The sequence below is a fragment of the Alexandromys fortis genome, unplaced genomic scaffold (genome assembly GCF_014885135.2).
Source record: "Alexandromys fortis isolate MF-2015 unplaced genomic scaffold, M_Fortis_MF-2015_v1.1 scaffold_99, whole genome shotgun sequence".
NCBI classification, from domain to species: Eukaryota; Metazoa; Chordata; class Mammalia; order Rodentia; family Cricetidae; genus Alexandromys; species Alexandromys fortis.
This window is the reverse complement of record NW_026067982.1, coordinates 6288536-6310073: the sequence shown is the minus strand read 5'-3', so window position 1 is coordinate 6310073 and position 21538 is coordinate 6288536. Positions and strand designations below refer to the sequence as shown.

The 21538-nt window shown below is 43.8% G+C and overlaps 1 pseudogene; it reads right to left on the bottom strand.

The window, feature by feature from the left end:
- Window positions 1-6064: 6064 nt before the first annotated feature.
- LOC126511458 (cytochrome c oxidase subunit 7C, mitochondrial-like) overlaps window positions 6065-21538 on the bottom strand; it is a 20904-nt pseudogene continuing 5430 nt past the window's right edge.

Here is a 21538-nt window from a genome sequence, read left to right as displayed (position 1 = left end):
AAAGCTACAGAGAAACCCAGTCTCGAAAAACAAAAAAAAAAAAAAAAAAATGAAACCTAGTCTTCAGGCTTGAACATCATGCTGAACCATCTCTTCAGTCCCTTGCAGAAGTGTAATGTTAGCCAGAGGATTTACATTCCTAATAAAAAACAAAACCAAAAAATCCCTGAAGTACTCCACAGTAGGCCTTCACTATTTTAACAGCTTCCCCCTCAACATCATCCAAATCTGGTCCCTATGAAGGGGGTGGACCAAGTCCCAACAGATCTGAACATAAGGACATAAAGGTCACTGTAGTGATAGGAAAGAAGAGAACACGAAAGCCCGGTGAGGGCCTGCATGGCTGAGCATGTAAAGACATTTGCTGTGTAGGCCTGGCAACCTGAGTTTGACGTCTGGAATTCATGCAAAGGTAGAAGAGAAGAAGCGACTCCACAAAGTTGTCCTTGACCTGGGCAGCATCCACATACAAGGTGCACACAACACATTTTGTTTTGAGACAGAGCCTTGCCCGTCCTGGAGCTTGCTCTGTAGACCATACTGGTGTTAAACTCACAGAGATCCTCCTGCCTCTGCCTCCACAGTGCTGGGATTAAAGGTGTGCACCACCACACCTGGCACTCATAATAAATCTTGGCTTGGTGTCACATCAGTTATCTCAGTTCTCTGAAGGCTGAGGCATGAGGATTGCAGCAAGTTCCAGGCCTGGGATTGAATAGCGTGTTTGAGTTTGAGGCCAGAGCTTGTCTATCTCTGAATAAAAAAAAAAAATGGAACCAAAAATAAAATTTCAGATCTCCCTGTACCACAAGCATCTTGGTCAGCCGGTCCTTTCTAGCAACGGAAGATAACACTCCTGTAATGGAAGAAGTGAAACCTTGTTTTAGCCACACTTTCATTCTGGGCTTCTGAATTAAGTTTGTTTCATTGCAGTTTTGGGGAGCAAACCCATAGCTTTGCGCATGCTGGGCAACTGCTCCACGAGTGGTGAGTTCCACCACTCGCCGTAGCTTCTGAGGCAGTCTGCTAGCGACACTTGTCCTCTCTGAGAAAATCAGCCGATCCCTGTGCTTTACAAAGAGTGAAACAGGCCTATGAAGATGGTGCCCAGGTTTAAAGCACTTGCCGTGAAAGTCTGTTCAGTCCCTGGTAGCGAAGTAAAAAGCTTGCTGCAGTGGTGGTGCACATCTGTAATCCGGGCACTCTTCAGTGAAGTAGGATGCCTTGCTGTGGTGGTGCACATCTGTAATCCCACACTCTTCAGTGAAGTAGGAGGCCTGGCTCTGGTGGTGCACATCTGTAATCCCGCACTCTTCAGTGAGACAGAGGCCTGGCTGCGGTGGGGCACATCTGTTAATCCAGGCACTCTTCAGTGAGATGGGAGACCTGGCTGCTGTGGTGCACATCTGTGCTTTGGCGTGGTTGCAACCACATATATACAAAACAAGTGTTTTTTTATTTTTATTTTTTTTTAAAGTAGGAGCTNTTTTTTTTTTTTTTTTTTTTTTTTTTTTTTTTTTTTTTAGCGAGTGCTTAGTGGTTAAGAACTATTACTGTTCTTCTTGAATTTGTGTTGGGAACTGTGGACCACCAGACCCTGAATTTCCTGTAAACAACTTGTTTTCCTCTGCTCTGAGCACGAGACCCTGATGGCATAGGAGTGGGTTCTGATGGGTCTGCAGCTGAAAGATCCCGAGAGCTGGGGCGTGGCCAGAGCCCTATAATCTGCCCCTGAGCACAATAAAGTGGGCATTCTTGGCATTCTTGTACCAAGGATGTCCCGTATCCCTGTGTCTCTGTCTGTGTGTGTGTGTGTCTAAGTCTCCAGCTTAGTTCCTGGCTCCCGCACTGTCCCGTATCGGCACAGGTGTAGTACCATAGAGCGTAGAGCAGATGCTGTGCTCTACAAATTTGAGTCCCAGCACCCATATCAAATGACTCAGACCTACCCATGACTCCAGTTTGGGGGAATTATTTGCCCCCCCCCCCGGCTTTTACAAGCAACTACTTGTGCTGAACACACGCACACAAATCACTGAGTGTAGTTGTGTGCACCCTTAAACCCAGCACTCAGGGAGGCAAAAGCAGTTGGATATCCGTGAGTTTGAGTCCAGCCTGGTCTGCCTAGTGAGTTCTAAGCCAGCCAAAACTAAAAGTGAAACTATTTACATGCCACAGAGCTCTGAGGTCTTTCAGGGAAGGAATGAAGTGAACTGACAACTGCCCAGCACACATTCCAGAAGGCTCCGTGATGTTTGCCTAGACACCAGCTCATAAACCACAGCCCTTTTATCTTTCTGTGTGTGTGTGTGTGTGTGTGTGTGTGTGTGTGTGTGTGTGTGTGGTTTTTCAAGACAGGGTTTCTCTGTAGCTTTGGATCCTGATCTGGAACTAGCTCTTGTAGACCAGACTGGTCTCAAACTCACTGAAGTCCGCCTGCCTCTGCCTCCCGAGTGCTGGATTAAAGGCGTGCGCCACCGCCACCCCTTTTATCATTTTTAAAAATTGGGTAAGGCACTGTTGTGTACCCTTTAATTCCAGCACTTAGGAGGCAGAAGCAGGTGGATCTCTGTGAGTTTAAGGCTACCCTAGTCTATAGAGTGAGTTCCAAGCTAGCTGGGGGTCACACAGGTGAAACCCTTTTGAAAAAAAAAAAAACAAAAATAATTTTAAAGTTTTATTTTTTATGTGTATGGATTTTTGCCTGCATGTATATGTCTTTGCATATCACATATATGTATGTCTGGTCCATAGATGTCAGAAGAGGGCATTGGATCCCCTGAACTTTTAGTTGCAGCCGGTTGTGAGCCACCATGTGGCTACTAGGAGTCAAAACCTATGTCTTCCGGAAAAGCAGCCGGTTTCCTTAACCACTGAGCCATCCCTCCAGCCCTGAACAGTGTTTCTTCCTATTGTTATTATCTTCCTTAAATGTTAATTAGAAAAAAAGTTAGTTTGATTTTTAATTTTTTTTTATCTAAGTTTAAAAATCTTTTGTGCTGGGCATGGTGGCACAAGCCTTTTATCCCAGCACTGGGGAAGCAGAAGTAAGACAGATCTCTTAGTTCCAGGTCAGCCTAGTTATTTAGTGAGACCCTATCTCAATTAAATGTAAAAAAGAAAAAATCTTTGATGAGAGCTGAGGATGTAGACCATGGCAGAGTATTGCCTTGGGATGCATTAGGCCCTGAGTTCAGCACTGCAGAAATGTTTTATGGTTTATGTTTATAGGATAGTTATAAATAAGTAACTATTTACTTACAGGTTTGATTGCTCATTTATTTTTGCAGTGTTGAACTGAGCTACACTGTCAGCCTAAATGAATGGTTCAGAGTGGGTTTATGCTTGTATGCACTCAAATAAGACTGTGTGGGGTTAATCTTCAGCCCGTGTGCGCTCAGCTTGCCTGGAATGACTGTCCTTTCTACTTAGCTTCTGTTACCACTTCGGTGAACACCCGAGGTATTCTACACAAAACAGAACTCTGTTCGAGTGTTGAGATTCCGAAACAGACTCAAGGCGGTTGTCCTGAAAGATAAAAGCTTGCCCCCCACCCCTATTTTTTTTTTTTTTTTTTTGAGGACAGGGCCTTTGAAGTCCTATCCTCTTCAGCAGCACATCCCACCCCACCCAGTGCTGGTATCACACAGTCTTGCGCAACCTGACCAAATTCAGTCAACAGTTCAGCCCATTTGCCTTGTTTCTAAACATTTATATACATTATAGCCCTTTATTCTTTTGTTTTGTTTGTTCTTGTTTTGTTTTTGTTTTTGAGATAGGATTTCTCTGTGTAGCCCTTGCTGTCCTGGAATTCTCTTTGTCAACCAGGCTATTCTCCCTTTGATCCAAATTTATTTAAAAATTACTTTTATTGCCAGGCTTGGTGATATATGCCTTTCATTCCAGCTCTTGGGACAAGGAGGGAGGTTGATCTCTGGGTTTGAGAACAGCTTGATCTAGGCCAGCTAGAACTATATAATGAGACCATCTAAAAAAAAATTCCTTTTGTTATGCTGCGGATCAAACCTAAAGCCTTGCACATGGGAGGCGCATGCTGTGCCGCCGAGTTATGTCCCCGGCCGCCTGACCCTACTGTTTCATGATGTGGAAGAAGCACCCTTTCTCAACCCACTCTTTTCCTCCATCCGTGTCTGCCAACTGACCCTCAGCAGGTGGAAGCAAGAGATCCGATCTCTTCTCTATTGACGACGTATTATTGTTTATTATTGATATAACTTACTTCTTTTGTATTCTTTTTTTATTATATTTTTATTTATTTATTATGTATACAATTTCTGTCTACATGTATGCCTACAGGCCAGAAGAGGGCACCAGACTTCATTACAGATGGTTGTGAGCCACCATGTGGTTGCTGGGAATTGAACTCAGGACCTTTGGAAGAGCAGACAGTGCTCTTAACCGCGGAGCCATCTCTCCAGCCCCCTTCTTTTGTATTCTTTAACATTGATTTCTGGTAGGGGCACACCTGGCACAGGGCACACGTGGTGACCAGAGGACGACTCGCAGGAGTCAGTTCTCCCTTTCTGAGTGACAGCCATCAGGCTCGCTAGCAAATATGACCTGCTGAGTCAGCTTGCTGGCCATCATCTATTGTTCGTTTTCTTGAAGATTTATTCATGTTTATGTGTATGTCTTTGGGCATATGCCAGAATAAAGTATCAGATTCCCTGTAGCTGGAGTTACGGGTAGATGTGGACATCCCCACATTGGTGCTGGGAACCTTACTCAGTCCCTCTGCAAGAGCACCAAAGGCTAGTAATCACTGAGCCATCTCTCTACCCGTCCTTGTTTTGTTTTTTGACATAGAGTCCCATATAGCACAGGTCTTGAACACTGGATCCTCCATTGTTTTCCAAGTGTTGGAAGAGTGGGATTACAGGTATGTGCTACCATCCCTGGATTAATTTATATTTCTCAGTGGTTTATAAACCCTTCAATTACTTTAGTCCTCAGATGACTGATCCCTAATCCCAAAAATCTGATGCAGTATTCTGCCATACGGCTTGGGAACTGGTTTTGTTTTTGTCAAGATCTCACTACAAGAAGGGGAGAGAGGGGCTGGAGATATGGCTCAGCAGTTAAGAGCATTGCCTGCTCTTCCAAAGGTCCTGAGTTCAATTCCCAGCAACCACATGGTGGCTCACAACCATCTGTAATGAGATCTGGCGCCCTCTTCTGGCGTGCGGGCATATATCGAGGCAGAATGTTGTATACATAATAAATAAATAAATAAATCTTTAAAAAAAAAGAAGGGGAGAGAGGAGGAAGAGAGGGGAGCAGACAAAAAAATGTATAGCTCGATACATTTAAATCGTCAATAAAAATGATTTAAAAAAATCTCACTACAAAGCCCAGATGTTGTTGGTTTATTTATAAGCTTATCTAGTATATGAACTCAAGAGTTCAAGCCAGTTTTCAGAGATCACACCTATGGTGGTTTGAATGAGAATTCCCCCATAGGCTCATATGTTTGAATGCTTGGTCCCCAGTAGTGGACCAGTTTGGGAAGGATTAGAAGGTGTGACCTTTTGGAGTAGGTGTGTGGCCTTGATGGAGGAAGTGTGCCACTGGGGTGGACTTTGGGGTTTCAAAATCCAAGCACCCCTCCCCCCGTTCCTGCTGCCTATGGAATCATGATGTAAAGTTCTCAGCTACTGCCCCAGTGCCATGCCTGCCTGCTTACCCATTGTCATGATGATCATGGACTAACCCTCTAAAACTGTAAGCAAGCCCCTAATTAATTCTTTAAAAAAAAAAAAAAAAAAATAGACGGGGCTGGAGAGATGGCTCAGAGGTTGAGAGCACTGGCTGCTCTTCCAGAGGTCCTGAGTTCAATTCCCAGCAACCACATGGTGGCTCACAACCATCTGTAATGAGATCTGGCGCCCTCTTCTGGTGTGCAGGAAGAACACAGTATACATAATAAATAAATAATATAAGAGTTTCCTTGGTCATGATGTCTCTTCACAGCAATAGAAGAGGAACTAAGACGTCACTTCTTTGACCATTCTTCATGTCTGTTAAAGGGAAGAATTAAACATCCTTATTTCTTAAGTAACTGGTACCTTACTATAAAGAAAGGCATGACAAATCCAGATCCAAAGTACACAGTCCTCATAGCCAGTAACTGCCTCTTATTTTCCACTGAAAATGGCAAATTCTTCCCAGGTCCTTCTCATAGTGGCTGTGATGGACCATGGAGGTGGTGAACCTCTGGATGCTCTGACCCAATATGATGCTGCAAGAAGCTGTGCAAGGGCTCGGAGACAGAGGGCAGAAGAAATGGCTGCACCACCCAAGTCTCCTTTCCTCACAGTCTTGCTATCCAAACTTTGGTTTCATATGACAGGGACTCCTTAGCTCCATTGCCTTCAAAGTAGTTATATAGCACCAGGAATGACTGAGCTGCTGATCGCCTGGTCTCCACCTCCCCAGGGCAGGCATTAGGGATGTGTACCACCACATCTACCTGCTCTATGCAACTCTGGGACTAGAACCCAGGGCTTCTTGCATGCTAGGCAACCACTGTGCCTATCACTGTGCTAACTCAGCTATATCCTGAGGCCATCGTCTCAAACTTTTCATTTTCTTCCTTCTTCCTCCTGTATTCTGGGATTACTGTTGATTTGCATGGGGATTTGAGAAGCTGCTCAGATGATACTGACATGCAGGCAGGGAAAATAAGTTACACATATGATATAGGAGAGTCTTCTGTTTTGTGTTGATTTCATTGGTTAAATAAAGAAACTGCCTTGGACCTTTAATAGGACAGAAAATTAGGTAGGTGGAGTAAACAGAACAGGATGCTGGGAAGAAGGCAGTGAGGGCAGTCGCCATAGCTCTCCTCTCCAAGATGGACGCAGGTTAAGATCCTTCCTGGTAAGCTACCACCTGTGGTGCTACACAGATTATTAGAAATGGGTTAATCAAGATGTGAGAGTTAGCCAGTAAGAGGCTAGAGCTAATGGGCCAAGCAGTGTTTAAAAGAATACAATTTGTGTTTTGCTATTTTGGGCATAAGCTAGCCAGGCGGCCGGGTGACAGGAACGCAGCCCGCCTTTCCATCTACACACATAGAACAGAGACCAAGATAAACAAGTAGGGTAGCAGTGTAGGGCAAACAGAGAATGTGGCTCAAGAGGGAAATTGTTCAGCTAACAGTGAGAGAGGCCAGTGGTGTGGTAGAGTGGGATTAACACATCCTATCTCTAGCTGGAGGGATGGCTCAGCAGTTAAGAGCACTAGGTGCTCTTCCTGAGGACCTGGTTTCAATTCCCAGCACCTATATAATAGCTTACAACTGTCTGTAACTCCAGTTCTAGGGGATCAGACACCCTCACCCAGACATACATGCATGCAAAACACCGATGTACATAAAAATAAATAAGTCATTTTTTAAAAGGGAGGAAGCAAAACTACAAAACCGGAGAAAACGTAAAGCCACAGTCAGGGAGACCGTGGGTTGAAGGCCCATTTAGGCTACATAGTAAGTCCTAGACAGCTGTGTGGTGAGACCCTGTCTCAAAAAACAAAAGGATATGGAGATGACTCGCTGGGTAAAAGCACTTGCCACTCAAGCGTATGGGACCTCAGAACCCACATAAAAATTGTGAGAATCTCCAGAACCCACAAAAAACTGGATGTAAAGCACAAATGTCTGTGACCCCACACCCCTCTGGGGAAGTGGGGGGGTAGAGAATCCCCAGAAGCTGACTGTCTCAAAGTGGACGGTGGAACCCAACAACATAGGTTGTTCTCAGATCTCCACACGTGAGCTGTGGCGTGTGTGTGTTCACACATACACATAAATGTGAGTACATGCACTTGTGTATACAAACAGAGTCACACACACAAACAGAAACATACACACAGAGAAACACACAAATACAGATACACAGACACACACATATATACGCACACAGACACACACACACACATACATTGAAAAAGATGACAGGCCCAGTCAATGCTCTGGAAGTTGAACCACAGCTTTGGAACAATTGCAGAAGTGTTTTATCCAGGAGAAGCTTTGGACCTGCAGGTAAGAATTGTAACATTCTTGCCTAGGGCTCTTAACTTTGCCCCACCTGGTCACAGGGTTAGTTGTACCAAGAAAGATTAGGCAAAATGTACAAAATAACAGTTCTGCTGCCAGAGGGGACTCGCCTGACCTAGAAGGACCTTCAGTGAGATTGCCTCTCACCCACTAGATGGATTTCAAAAAGACAGACAATAGCAAATCAGCAGTGACGTCGAAAGACTGGAACCTTCCACAGGGGAACATGAAATGGCATAGCCACCGTGGAGGACAGTTTGGTAGCTTCTTTACAAAGTTAAACATAAACCCACAAGTCTACTATGTGCTGCCCAAGAGAACTGGAAACATGCCCATGCGAATACCTGTGTACAAATACTCAGCAGCATCCCTCGTTATAGCTGGTAACTGGAAGCCATCCAGATGTCCTTCACATAATCAGTGGAGAAGATCTGGAATAGCCATATACTGGAACATCATTAAGCCATAAAAAGGGGATAAAGTATTCTTATGTGTTTCATCAGGAACAAGCTGAAAACATCCAAACCAAAAGAAATCAAATACTGTAAGTCGCCACAGAGTGTATCATTCCACTGCTAACAGGGAAATGCTGTAGTTAAATTAGTAGAACCAAAGCCAAACAAAACATGATTTGAAAGTCAGTCAGCTTCCAGAACCAGAGCAGCCAATGACTGGATCAGACAACACAGAAGCCAACTGAGAGTTTACCAAGGCAACTAAATTGATTATAGTTTAATCTACCAGTCAACTGGTTACGGGTTTTTGTTGTCATTGTTTGTTTGTTTGGGTTTGGGTTTTCTTGTCTAAATACTTTATTTATTTATTTATGTGTATGTCTACATATGAGCAGGACAGAGGGGTGTCAGGTCCCCTGGAGCTGGAGTTTCAGCCAGTTGTGAGCTGCCCAAAATGGGTGCTGTGAAACAAACTTGGGTCCTCTTGAAGAACAGAATATACTCTTAACCACTGAGCCATCTCCCTAGCCCCTGGATTTGGTTTTTCTAGACAGGGTTTCTCTGTGTTGCCTGCCCCTGGCTGTCCTAGAACTCACTGTGTAGACCAGGCTGACCTTGAACTCACAGAGGTCGGCCAGCCTCTGTCTCCTGAGTGCTGGGTGGGATTAAAGGTATGTGCCACCACTGCACATGAGTTACAGTTTTTTGCTTTGTTTGTTTGTTTGGTTTGGTTTGGTTCTGGTTTTTCAAGACAGGTTTCTCTGAAGCTTTGGAGCCTGTCCTGGAACTTACTCTGTAGACCAGGTTGGCCTCAAACTCACAGAGATCTACCCACTTCTCCTCCCTAGTAGTGGGATTAAAGGCATGCGCCATCACCACCCAACTTGGTTTTGTTTATTTAATTTGTATGAGTGTTTGTCTGTGTTCTATGTGTGTATACCATCTGTGTGTCTGGTACTCAAAGAAGCCAGACTGGGTCATGATCCTTAGAGCAAGAGTTAGGAGCAGGTGTGAGCTACCCTGTGGCATGCTGCCATGTGGGTGCTGGGAATGAAACCCAGGCTCTCTGCAAGAGAAGCCACTGAGTGTTTTTAACCACTGAATCATCTCTTCAGCCCCTGGTTACAGTTTTGACTAGCCAATCTGTAGCTTAGGTGACTGACTGACCATCAGGCCTTTTACAACCAATCTGAACTCAGTTACTGTGATAACACTGTCCGTTTGGTCTACTGGGGCCCAAGCAGATGCCCATTCCAAATCCATGGCCTCCTATAAAATGTGGTTTAAAGGGGAAGACACATTTTGGTTGTCTGTATGTTGACTGTCAGTAAATATTAAGGAATTTGTTGGTGGTATACGTATTATATAAATTTAATGAAAGTAATCGCTCTTCAAATGGGTAACCTTTATAGTGTGTAAATTATATCAGTGAAGATTGTAGTCCTAGATAGAATTGACTGAGCCTGGGTTAAAAGATCACTTGATATCAGGAGTTCAGAGTCAGCCTGGGCAACAGTAAGACACCAACCCTAAAATAAAACATCATAAAACCATGTAATGATGAGATGGGGGATTCATCCTACATAGGCACTTCTGTATTCTACATGGTGAAAAGGATTCTGCACGTGTGTGTTACTATCTCAGCACAAGGCAGTTAATGGCCTCTTTGTCCCAAATTGATTCCATTAGCCCAGATGGTACCTAGAGAAGCACAGATACTCAGACAGCTCTGAGAAGTCCATCAGTCCAGAGACACAGTGCTGAGAAGAGCAAGTGTGATGAGAGCCGGGCAGCTATATGGCCCGATCGAGACCACACCTAGCTCCTGAAAGATTGCTATCCCTCCTTCCACCCCCTCTAAAACCAGCGGACTAATGTAATGTTGACAAGGTTTATCCAGGGTGCTAAACTGGTAACCTCAGATTATTACACTCTGCCATTCTGGACTCTGCTTCCCTGAGTACATGGGGGTTTTTTGTTTGATGGTAGTTTTCCCCATTCTGTTTGCTCTGTGTGGTTCCATTGGGTCACCTAGTGGTCCCTGATGCTTTGACTCCATGCCAGTCCTTGCTGGAGTATGCTAAACTGAACCACTAAACACAATGTTACAGTCTCTTTCTCTCTCTCTTTTCTCTTTCTTACTTTTTTTTTTCTTTTTGCTTTTTCAAGACGGGGTTTCTCTGTGCAGCCCTGGCTGTCCTGGAACTTGCTCTATAGACAAGGCTGGTCTCGAACTCACAGAGATCCACCTGCCTCTGCCTCCTGAGTGCTGGGATTAAAGGTGTGCACCATCATCGCCCGGCTAGTGTTTCTCTTCCTAGAAAGAAAAAAAGAAAAAAAAAAAACCCTACCAACAAGGATTACTGTGTGAACCAAGCTTCTAAATCAGTACTTTGATTGAAAGACTGTCCAACATCACAAAATAAAATAAAAAGCCTGGCAAGATGGCTCATCAAGTAGGGATGCTTGTTGCTAAGGCTGATGATCTAAGTTCAAGCCCCGGAACTCACATGGTACAAGGAGAGAACTGACTCCTACACAATTGTCCTCAGATTTTCATACTTGCTTCATGGCACAATAATGTATATACACACATACACAGACACAATGTGACAAAAAAAAAAAAAAAAAAAAAAACTAAGAGCCAGACCCCAAATACTACAAAGTTGTCTGCCATTTCTCTGGAATATGTTCTAAGATATTTCTTAGATGCCTGGAACCTAAGACACTCTGAGCCTTTTATATCCATTTTTGCTAAACTCATACACCCATATTCATGGCAAGTTAATTTATGAACAGAGTAAGAGCTTAACAGCAATAGCTAATAATAGGATAATTGCAACTATACGATAATAAAAGTTATTTAAAACTTGGTTATTTTTATTTCTGGAAATTTCCATTTACTAATTTTGGAGTGAGGTTAATCGAGGTAGCTGAAATCTTGGTAGAACCTTGGGTAAGGGAAGGCTACCAATGGTTCCACATTCGTGAAGCTCTACAAAAGACAGACCTTACCTACAGGAGCAGGCCAGTTCCCCTGGTGCTGGTGGGAGGGAGAGACTTGGAACGGGATAAAGTATAGTAAAAACTATTTGGTTCCTACCTCAGGGTCCTAAAGCCTTTGACTTCCTGGAACTGGAACTCCTACTCCCACCCCCCACCCCACAAAGCTACACCTACATTAAACTGTCTACAAAGCAGACGGACTGACTGAAACTTCTGTGACTGGGCAGAGCCCGGGTTCCCCAGGTGGGGAGCCAAATTCTGTTGGGATAGCTTCAGCTCTTTAAATAAGCCCTGTATTGCCTGCCTCTCTGTGTAACCTAATGTCTTCATAAATATTGTGTAAACCCTTTTAGAACGTACCAGCAAGAGCCCTATGTTTCCTAACAATGCCATCAGATAACATCTGAGGCCTAGAGCAGAGACTTCCTCCTACCTGATGTTTTTACCCATGCATATCTTGAATTATGGGTTTTCTATTGTTTGTTCTGTTACTATAAAAACTTCGGTAAACAGTTAGCTTGGGGTAGCCTAAATCTGTGTCCATGGGCCCTGATCATTCGTATTTGTCCCCAGAATCAACTTATTCCCTTTTAGTAAGAGATGTGTTTTTGAGTTTTGAGTCATTTCTTGTACTTTACAGAACCCCTGTCAGTCATTGTAGAGTTTGTGTAGGTGAGGTGACTCTATTGGTGAACTCTAGACAGCTTCAACATGAGGGCTGGTGGCCATGATCCGCCCACGTAAGCGCTGCCTTGCAAGTTTCTATTCTTTACTCCAGGAAAGAAAGAAGGTCTCGGAGAGTGAGCTCAGAAGCGTCCAGTGCTTGTCCTACCACCCATCCCTTGCTCTGTGCTGTTTGTTCCTCAGCTGGCTGTGCCTGAGTTATGTCCTTTAGAATAAACCAGTAAATATAAATAAAGCACTTCTCTGAGTTCTGGAGTTATTCTCTTTAGCAAGTCATGGAGCCCAAGGGGAGCTTGTCAGAATCTCCAGATTTGTAGTCGGTCTAACAATGTGGCTAGGCAATCTGGGCGTCCTGTTTGCACTGGCATCCGAGGTGAGTGCAGTCTTCTGAGACTAAGCATATGGAGTTGGGTCTGTAATTGGGTGGAGTCAGGACAGAACTGAACTGACAGAAGTGGTGTCCGTCAAAGAGATGTCACATGGGTGGTTAGAACAACACACCTATCTTTGGCATCAGGGGACATGGGAACAGCATTTGGAAAGTAGAAATGTTCTCTCTTGACCATGGTGGTGCTTACATGGTATGTGTTGTGCGTTTTTCAAAACCCTAGAAATGTACAACAAAGGTGATGCTTTGTAACACAGATCAAGGAGTTGGCAGATGAGTTCGGTGAGTCCAAGGGTGAAGGTGCTTGCACAAGCTCTGCAAGCCCGCGTAAGTGGTGGAAGGAGAGAACAAATCTCGCAAAGTTTTCTTCTGACATCCGCACAACTGCAGTATGCGCCCTCCCGATCCATGCACATAAAACAATTCATAAAACCACAGATCATAGGCTGGTGGTCTGCTCAGTTGATACAACGCTTACTTTACATTCAGAAGACCAAGGTAGGGTTTCATCTCCAGCACTGCATAAACCACGTAGTAGCCCACGCCAATGCTTAGGAGGTGAAGGTCATCGTCAGCTACAGATTGGGTCCAAGGCCAGCCTTGTATACTGTCTCTAAATAAGTAAAATAAGGGTCAGAGAGGTGACTCAGTGGCCCTAATGTCTGATGTCAATCCTGAGGACCTAAGTTTGACCCTCATACCTACACTATAGAAGAAGAGAAGTGATCTCTGAGTTCGAGGCCAGGCTGATCTACAGAACGAGTTCAAGGACAGCCAGGACTACACAGAGAAACCCTGTCTCAAAAAACCAAAAGAGAGAGAGAAAGAGAGAGAGGGAAAGAACTGATTCTCTTGCGAATTGTTCTTTGGCCTCCACACCCATGTCGTGGCAATTGCACCTTCACTCTCTATGCACAATTTTTAATGTAAAATTGAAGAATTGTTTGTGCTAGGTAGTGGTGGCACACGCCTTTAATCCCAGTACTTGGGAGGCAGAGGCAGGTGTGAGTATGAGGCCAGCCTGTTCCAGGAGTTATGGCGGTCGGACGCTTAAAAGAGATCCTACACTAGCTCAGAATCTAGAAATAGATAGGCATTTATTAAGGGGTAAACTCACAAATTAGAGTTCTCTGCTTGACCATTTGAATCAAGCTACCCAAGGGAGCAAGGAGAAGAAGGGGCGTAAATAGTATTAGAGGCCACGCCCCAGTGGGCGGGCAAATACAAGCTGTAATACTTCCTACAGCACCAGCCTAGTCTTTGAGACAATGATGTAGCTTAGTGGGAGAGTGCTTATTTAGTAGGCCAGGTGGTGGGTGGGGGTGCAGGAGCAACTGTGCTCAGTGGTACAGGCCTGTAATCCCTGAATTAGGAGGCGAATCCAAAGCCATTCCCATCTGCACATCAAGTTTCAGGTTAGCCAGCATTATACTGGAAGATCCTGCCTGAACAAATGGGAGCAGAGTGTTGGTGAAGGAAGGGAGGAGGAAGCAGGAGTCAGGTGGCTCCAGAGGGAAGAACAGCATCCCTTGCAAGTGCCAGGTTGGAATGGCATAAGGTGAGGTGTATTTCTTTTTCTCTTTGTGGGTCTTTGCCATCACTATGCATTTAAGTTACTGTGTGTATGTATATGTATGTTTGTATGTATGTGCACTAAGGAGATTGAGGCAAGAAGATTCCAAATTCAAGGCCAGGCTGGCCTTTATAGTGAGTTCTGTCTCACAAAAGAAAACCGAGGGAGCTAGTGAACTGGCTCAGCAGGTAAAGGTATTTGCCACTGTGCTGGATAGTCAAGTTGACACAAGCTAAAATTATTTCAGAGGAGGGAATCTCAAATAATAAAAATGCCTCCTTGCTTAGTATGGCTGGGTACATTTCTTTAATCCCAGAACTCAGAAGACAGAGGCAGGCAGATCTTTGAGTTTAAGGCCAGCCTGGTCTACAGAGTCAGAGGACAGGCCGGGCAGTCATGACTCTTAGAGAGAAACACTGTCTCAGAAAGAAAAGGAAAAAGAAAAAGAAAATGCCTCCATAAGGTTGGGCTATTGAAAAGCCTGTGGGACATTTTCTTAATTAATGATTGATAGGGGGTGGCCCAGCCCATTGTGGGCGGATTGGTAATCCTGGAGTCCATAAGAGAGCAGGCTGAGCAAGCCATGGGAAGCAAGCACTCCTCATGGCCCCTGCATCAGCTCCTGCCTCCAGGTTCCTGCCGTTTGAGTTCCTGTCCTGACTTCCTCTGATGATAAACCGTAATATGGAAGCATAAGCCAAGCAAACCTTTTTCTCCTCAAGTTGCTTTAATCATGGTGTTTCATCACAACAACAGTAACTCTGAAATAACCACCATGCCTGATGACAACCTCAGTTCAGTCCTTGGTACCAACAAGATGGAAAGAGAGAGCTGACCCTTGCTGTCCCTTCAAAGAACAGCCATTGCTCTCACCCACCAAGCTATATCTCCATCCCCAGGAACATATTATTTTTAAAGAAAAAATATAGCCAAGGGTGGTGGTGCACACCTTTAATCCCAAAACTTGGGATTCAGAGGCAGGTGTATCTCTGAGTTTAAATTACTGAAGTGTTGTTTCATATCTGCAGCACAGCAGTTACACCTAATCCCATCAACGCCTCAGCTGTTGTATCTGCACAGCTGCCTCCTCAGTGATGAAGCCACAGCTCAGGGGAGCCTTTGCATCTCACCACCACAGCCTCAGCCATCTCCACATGGGGAGACAAATGCCGTTTTAACCAAGTTTCTATCCTTTTGTTTTACCAGTAAAGACTTGGGAGCCAGATACTGGGGTGAAAACCTGCTAGCTCAGAGAGGCAGAGAAAGCAGCCAGCTGATCTTCCTCCTAATAGGTTTTCTGGCCCCAATAAGAAGTTTCTCTGCTGACTCAATAGGCCAGGTCAAGCTTAATTGAAAAAGGATAATAACAGGTTTGTTTGAGCAAAGCAACTCCTGGACAAGTTCTCCAGTCCCAGAGATTGAGGCCAGAGAAGCCACACCCCTGAACTAAAGCCGGGAGACTTTACAGGTTGTAGGCAAGGTTTGAAGACAAGTCCTCCACAAGCTGGTTTTGTGCCCAAGTATGGTCAAAAACTGGTTGCTTAGGTGGGGGTTGGCAACTTCAGGGGAGAAAGTTGTAGTAGCCACTAAGAATGGGTAACTGGGCTTTTGGTGCTTTTCCTTTGTCCAGAGACTCTTTCAGCAAGTAGGGTTTGGAGAGAGACAGAAATGGGGCTTTCCAGATTGTGCAGGAGTGAGCTGGAGGTTCCAACTGAACACCTTCTTCACAGGTGTCCCAGAAAGAGAGCTTATCTTCTACCATCCCAAACCAAAAAGGACCATCAAACTCAAAGTCCCTCCCTGCTACTTCCTGTGCATCTCTCTATCTCTTTCTTACTCCTTCATACTCTCTATGGCTACTTTCTGTCATTAGCTGCTCACTCCTCTTGATCTCTAGTTGATTTTATTTATCCTATTTATGATAAATAGAAAATTCTTAGATTAGGGTGTGAACTAAGGCTGGGCCACATCACAGTTAGAGGCAGGTTTTTCCAGTAAGTAACGCAATCTCGGGGTTCACTGCTGTGCAATAATGCTCCCGTACACTGTAAAGATTTGTCACCCGTATTAGTTTGATAAAATGCTGATTGGCCACTAGCCAGGCAGGAAGTATAGGCAGGGAACCAGACTAAGAGAATTCCGAGAAGAGGAAAGGCCGAGTCAGTCACCAGTTAGATGCAGAGGAAGCAAGTTGAGAATGCCTTACTGAGAAAAGGTACCAAGCCATGTTGCTCAACATAGACAAGAATTATGGGTGAACTTAAGACATAAGAGCTAGTTATTAATAAGCCTGAGCAATAGGCCAAAGAGTGTATAATTAATGTAAGCCTCTGTGTGTTTCTTTGGGACTGAATGGCTGCGGGACAGGGCAGAACAGAAACTTCCATCTACAATTGGTGCCCAAACATTTGGCAAGAATTTCCACATAAAGCCTGAGAAGCTTTAAAAAAGGGGGGGGGGCTCTAGACAGATAATAACAGAGTCAAGCACAGCTTCTTAGTAATTGTATTTTCTCCAGTAGGCTCTGTTTGCTGGCAGTGAGCAGAGGCATGACTCCTTTAAGACAGGCTTCCTGATTCAACATTAATAGCAGAAACCTCACAGCTCTTTTAAGAGGCCCTGCCACCAAACACTTAAGTGGTGTTTATGAGCAGCAGGTAGCAGGCTTCTTGATGGTGGCATGGACCTAGAAACCCCACAAAGTTGTGGCCATAAAGTGGCTCCTGCCTGTACCTCCCCTGTGAAGCTAGATTCTTCAGGAGGCTAAGGAATGGGGCAGAGTCAGCTGCCAAAACCACAGTTTTAATCCTAGCCATGCTGCTTTGCAGATTAAAGACTCATGTGCTCAGAAAAAGATAGATGTATACAGTAAATACAGATTTAGACAGAAGAAAAAACCCTCTAAACAGTTCACAGTGTGTTTAAAATATACATAGGCTAGGGAGAGAAAAAAAGGATAGTCAAAGTCCTTAAAAAAGAAATGGAGAAGCTTTGAATACTTGAGACAAAAAAAAAAAAAGAAATAGAGCCAGGCACTGGTGGTGCACACCTTTAATCCCAACACTTGGAAGGCAGAGGCAGGTAAAACTCTGTGAGTTCGAGGCCAGCCTGGTCTACGAGAACTAGTTCCAGGACAGCTAGGACTGTTACACAGAGAAACCCTGTCTTGAAAAACAAAAAGAAGAAGAGGAGGAGGAGGAGGAGGAGGAGGAGGAGGAGGAGGAGGAGGAGGAAGAGAGAAAAAAGAAGAAGAAGAAGAAGAAGAAGAAGAAGAAGAAGAAGAAGAAGAAGAAGAAGAAGAAGAAGAAGAAGAAGAAGAAGAAGGTCAGTGGTCAGATGTTGTGGTGCACGCCTTTAATCCCAGCACTTGGGAGGCAGAGGCAGATGAATCTCTGTGAGTGTGAGGTCTGCCTGGTCTACAGAGTGAGCTCAGTCAAAGATACACAGAGAAATCCTGTCTTATAAAAACCAAAAATTAAAAAAATAAAAGAAATAGAGTTTTTAAAAAGCCGTGTAAGGATAGAAAATACACATAGAATCTGAATAGTTTGTTATTGTGTTGTGTTGACTTTAAATTGTTTGAGGAAGGATCAATAGCTGCTAAAAGACATTTGATTATAAATGCTGCTGGATTAATACAACCTATATATTTCGAAGATGACTTGAGTTCAAAATTTAAGTCAAAAGATATGTTACTTTGTATAAGAGGTTTTGTTTTTGTTTCCGTGGAAATGAGAGGTTGTGGATTCATTCTGGGTTAAGTAAAATATGGTTTGATCAAGGAAGATTGATGGAGGTGGGTCATCTTTCTATATGTTGTTCCATTGGTTATTTAATAAAGAAAACTGCTTGGCCCTGATAGGACACAAAATTAGGTAGGCGGAGTAGACAGAACAGAATGCTGGGAGAAAGAAGCAGATTCAGGGAGTCACCATGATTCTCCCACTCCAGGCAGACGCAGGTTAAGATCTTTCCTGGTAAGCCAGCCCATGGGCTACACAGATTATTAGAAATGGGTTAGGTCAATATGTAAGAGCTAGCCAATAAGAAGCTGGAACTAATGGGCCAGGCAGTGTTTAAAAGAATACAGTTTCCGTGTAATTATTTCAGGTATAAAGCTAGCCATGCGGGCGGCCAGAGGGTGGAACGTAGCCAGCCGCTCCTAACTCAACAGAAGATCCCCTGAAAAATCTCCAACAGGAACGGGTGGCCCAGATGATCCAATGTTTTAGAGCATCTCTGTTGCAGTTTCCTCTGAGTTCTACAACCAGAACAGCCTCGAGACTGCTGGGTGAGATGATGTAGCCTCACAGAATACTCCAGTCAGGATTTGGCCATAATCCTAAATTTTCTTGGGATCGCCATAAGATTATCAGCACCCAAATCAGCAGGAAGTAACCTAGAAAACTATACCCACATTCCCCCCCAAAATGAATTATGGATGTTTTCTTTGTTTAGAGTGTTGCTTACAAGTTGTTATGGGTAATGGTCAGGAAAAAAAGCTAAATAAAGGAGATAAGATTCCAAGTTCTTGTTTTGAAAAGAAAAAAAGGGAAATGCTGGGGGATAATGTTCTTGTACACTGTAAAGATTTATCACTTGTATTAGTTTAATAAAATGCTGATTGGCCACTATCCAGGCAGGAACTATAGGCAGGGCGACCAGTCTAAGAGGATTCTCAGAAGAGGAAAGGCAGAGAGAGAGTCAGTCACTATCCAGATGTAGAGGAAGCAAGCTGAGAATGCCTTACTGAGAAAAGGTACCAAGCTACATGGCTAAAAATAGATAAGAATTTTGGGTGAATTTAAGTAGTAAGAGCTAGTTAGTAATAAGCCTGAGCAATAGGCTAAACAGTTTATAATTAATATAAACTGTGGGACAAGGTAGGGCAGAAACTTCTGTCTACAATTCACAGTGTAATCAAATATCCTGCAACACTGAAGGATAAGTAAAAACTTATTCTAAGAAAACAAGGGTATGGTGCACATGCCTGTAACACCGTGCTGTGGCAGGCAGAGACAGGAAGAGCAATGCAGAAGGCTGGCTGCCCCCCTAGTTCCAGGTTTAATAAAGAGATCCTGTGTCTCCTGTGTCTTAAGGGATTAGGGTGAAAAATAATAAAGACATACTCACTTTGCTTCCACACACACAGACACATGCATGTATAGCACACACATACAGTACTCAAACCCACCCAAACCATAACAAGGAAAAAAGGAACAAATGTGTTGAGAGAGAGAGAAAGAGATAGAGAGAGGTCCTAATTCAAAACTTTTAATGAAGCTGGAGATGGGTTATAGTATAGTAGTAGATAAAAGAATGTACCAATGCATAAAGATTTCTTACAAATCATCCAAACATCTCATCTGGAAAACCATTAGCTGAAGATTTCTTACAACTCAATAAAAGACAAAGCCTATAATAGAAAATTGGACAAGTTATATGAACATTAATTAAGAACAAAAATTAATAAATGGGAACTCATGAAACTTGTTGCGAGATATTTGATTACACTGTATAAAGATATGTCAAGGTTATTGGTTTAATAAAGAACTAAGTAGCCAATTGCTAGGCAAGAGGTATAGGCGGAACTTCTGGGCAGAGAGAGAGGAAGCGAGGGATGACTTTAGGCTCATGAGAGATGCCAGAGGACACGGAGATGAAACAGGAGGTACAAGATGGAAGAGAAGTAAAAAGTCACAAGGCAAAATGTAGATTAACGTAAAGGGGTTGATTTAAGTTATAAGAGCTAGTTAGATACAAGCCTAAGCTATAGGTCAAGCTTTCATAATCAAAGACCAGTCTCCATGTCATTATTTGGGTAGCTGACTGGGGCAGAGTTGGACATGTTACAGAAACTCAAAAGATAATGTTCAGAAAGTGAGAGGCCTCAGAACTTTGCATTCTCATGTAGCCCAGGATGGTCTTGAACTCACTATGTAGCTCATTGTGTTTCTGAACCTTTTGCCTCAGCTTCCCAGGGGTAGGATTTAGGGTGTGCATCAGTATGCCTAAGTTGTCTCTGCAGGGATCCAGCCTATAGCTTTGTGTGTACTAAGCAGGCATTCTCCTCACTGAACTACATCCCTCCCCTCATTACTTTGCTTGCTTTTTGTTGTTGTTGTTGTTGTTTTTGTAGTCCTGAGAAGGCGAGGGCATTACATCTGTTAGGCAAGCACTACAACACTCTCCATTGGAGTAGAATTTGTGTGTCAGATGAAGTGTATGCTTTAAAATGGATATAATTTGTTTTGAAACCATATCCTAGCCATCTTATATATCATGAGGTAATACTAGATTTTACATCTAAGAACTAAGACAAAACAACCAACCAAAAAAAAAATCCCAAGACCCCCTTTCCCTTCTTTCTTCCTCCATCCCCGCATCCCGGCCTCCCCGTTTTCCTTCTAAAAGACTGGATCTCAATATGCTGACCAAGTAATCCTCCACCTCAGTTTTCAGGGCAGCTGGCACTCCAGGCTCCTTCCATCACATCTGGCTCTGTTTTTTTTTTTTAATTTTTTTTTTTTATTTTAAAATATCTCAGAGTTCTTTTGGGATTATCAAGAAAAGAACCTCACTCCTTAGGGTTTTGTCCTTGGTCCCTCCTTGAAGAATGCCAATCCATAGCTATGCCTTGGACTCAGGAACAGGACTCTTGACTTTCTTTCTGCTCTGCATTCTGCTGTGCTTGCCAGTCATCCAGGCTGAACCATCAGTGTTGGCTCTGGTGGCTCATTCTTCAGCAACAGCACCCATTGGCTTTATCTCTCTATCCCTGCTAATCCCACTCCTGTATTCTATAGTGAGATGGCCTCCTCACTGCTGCCAGACTTGTCTGGGATAGCATTACAATAATTCTCCCCTGAAAATCTCAATTGCGACCACAGTCTATATTATGTTTCTACAAAGTCTATGGCTAAGGTAGGCTTTCAGAGCCTGATTCTACCCCAACTCTGGAGCTGACTTCTGTTCATCCCCTAATACCCTTCTCCTGTCAAAATATTTTAATATTTTTTCCCTCAAGAAAGGATTTTTTTGTGTGTGTGTAGCCTTGACTGTCCTGGAACTCAATCTGTAGGCCAGGCTGTCCCTGAACTCAGAGATCCACCTGCCTCAGCCTCCCAAGTGCCACCACTGGCCTGCAAAACATTTTATTTTGTCAGGTCCCAAAGAAAATTAGGACAAATGGCTAACTGAGGTGTCTCTTCGCATACCAAAGTAGTTGCTGCCCTCTAGGTTAACTGGGTACCTGTGACTCCCTCTGCTCTTTTCATGCCTGCCTACTACCCCAAACCTCTCTAGCCCACCAGGGGCTGCTTCCCTGCCCTTCCTTCCTTCCTTCCTTCCTTCCT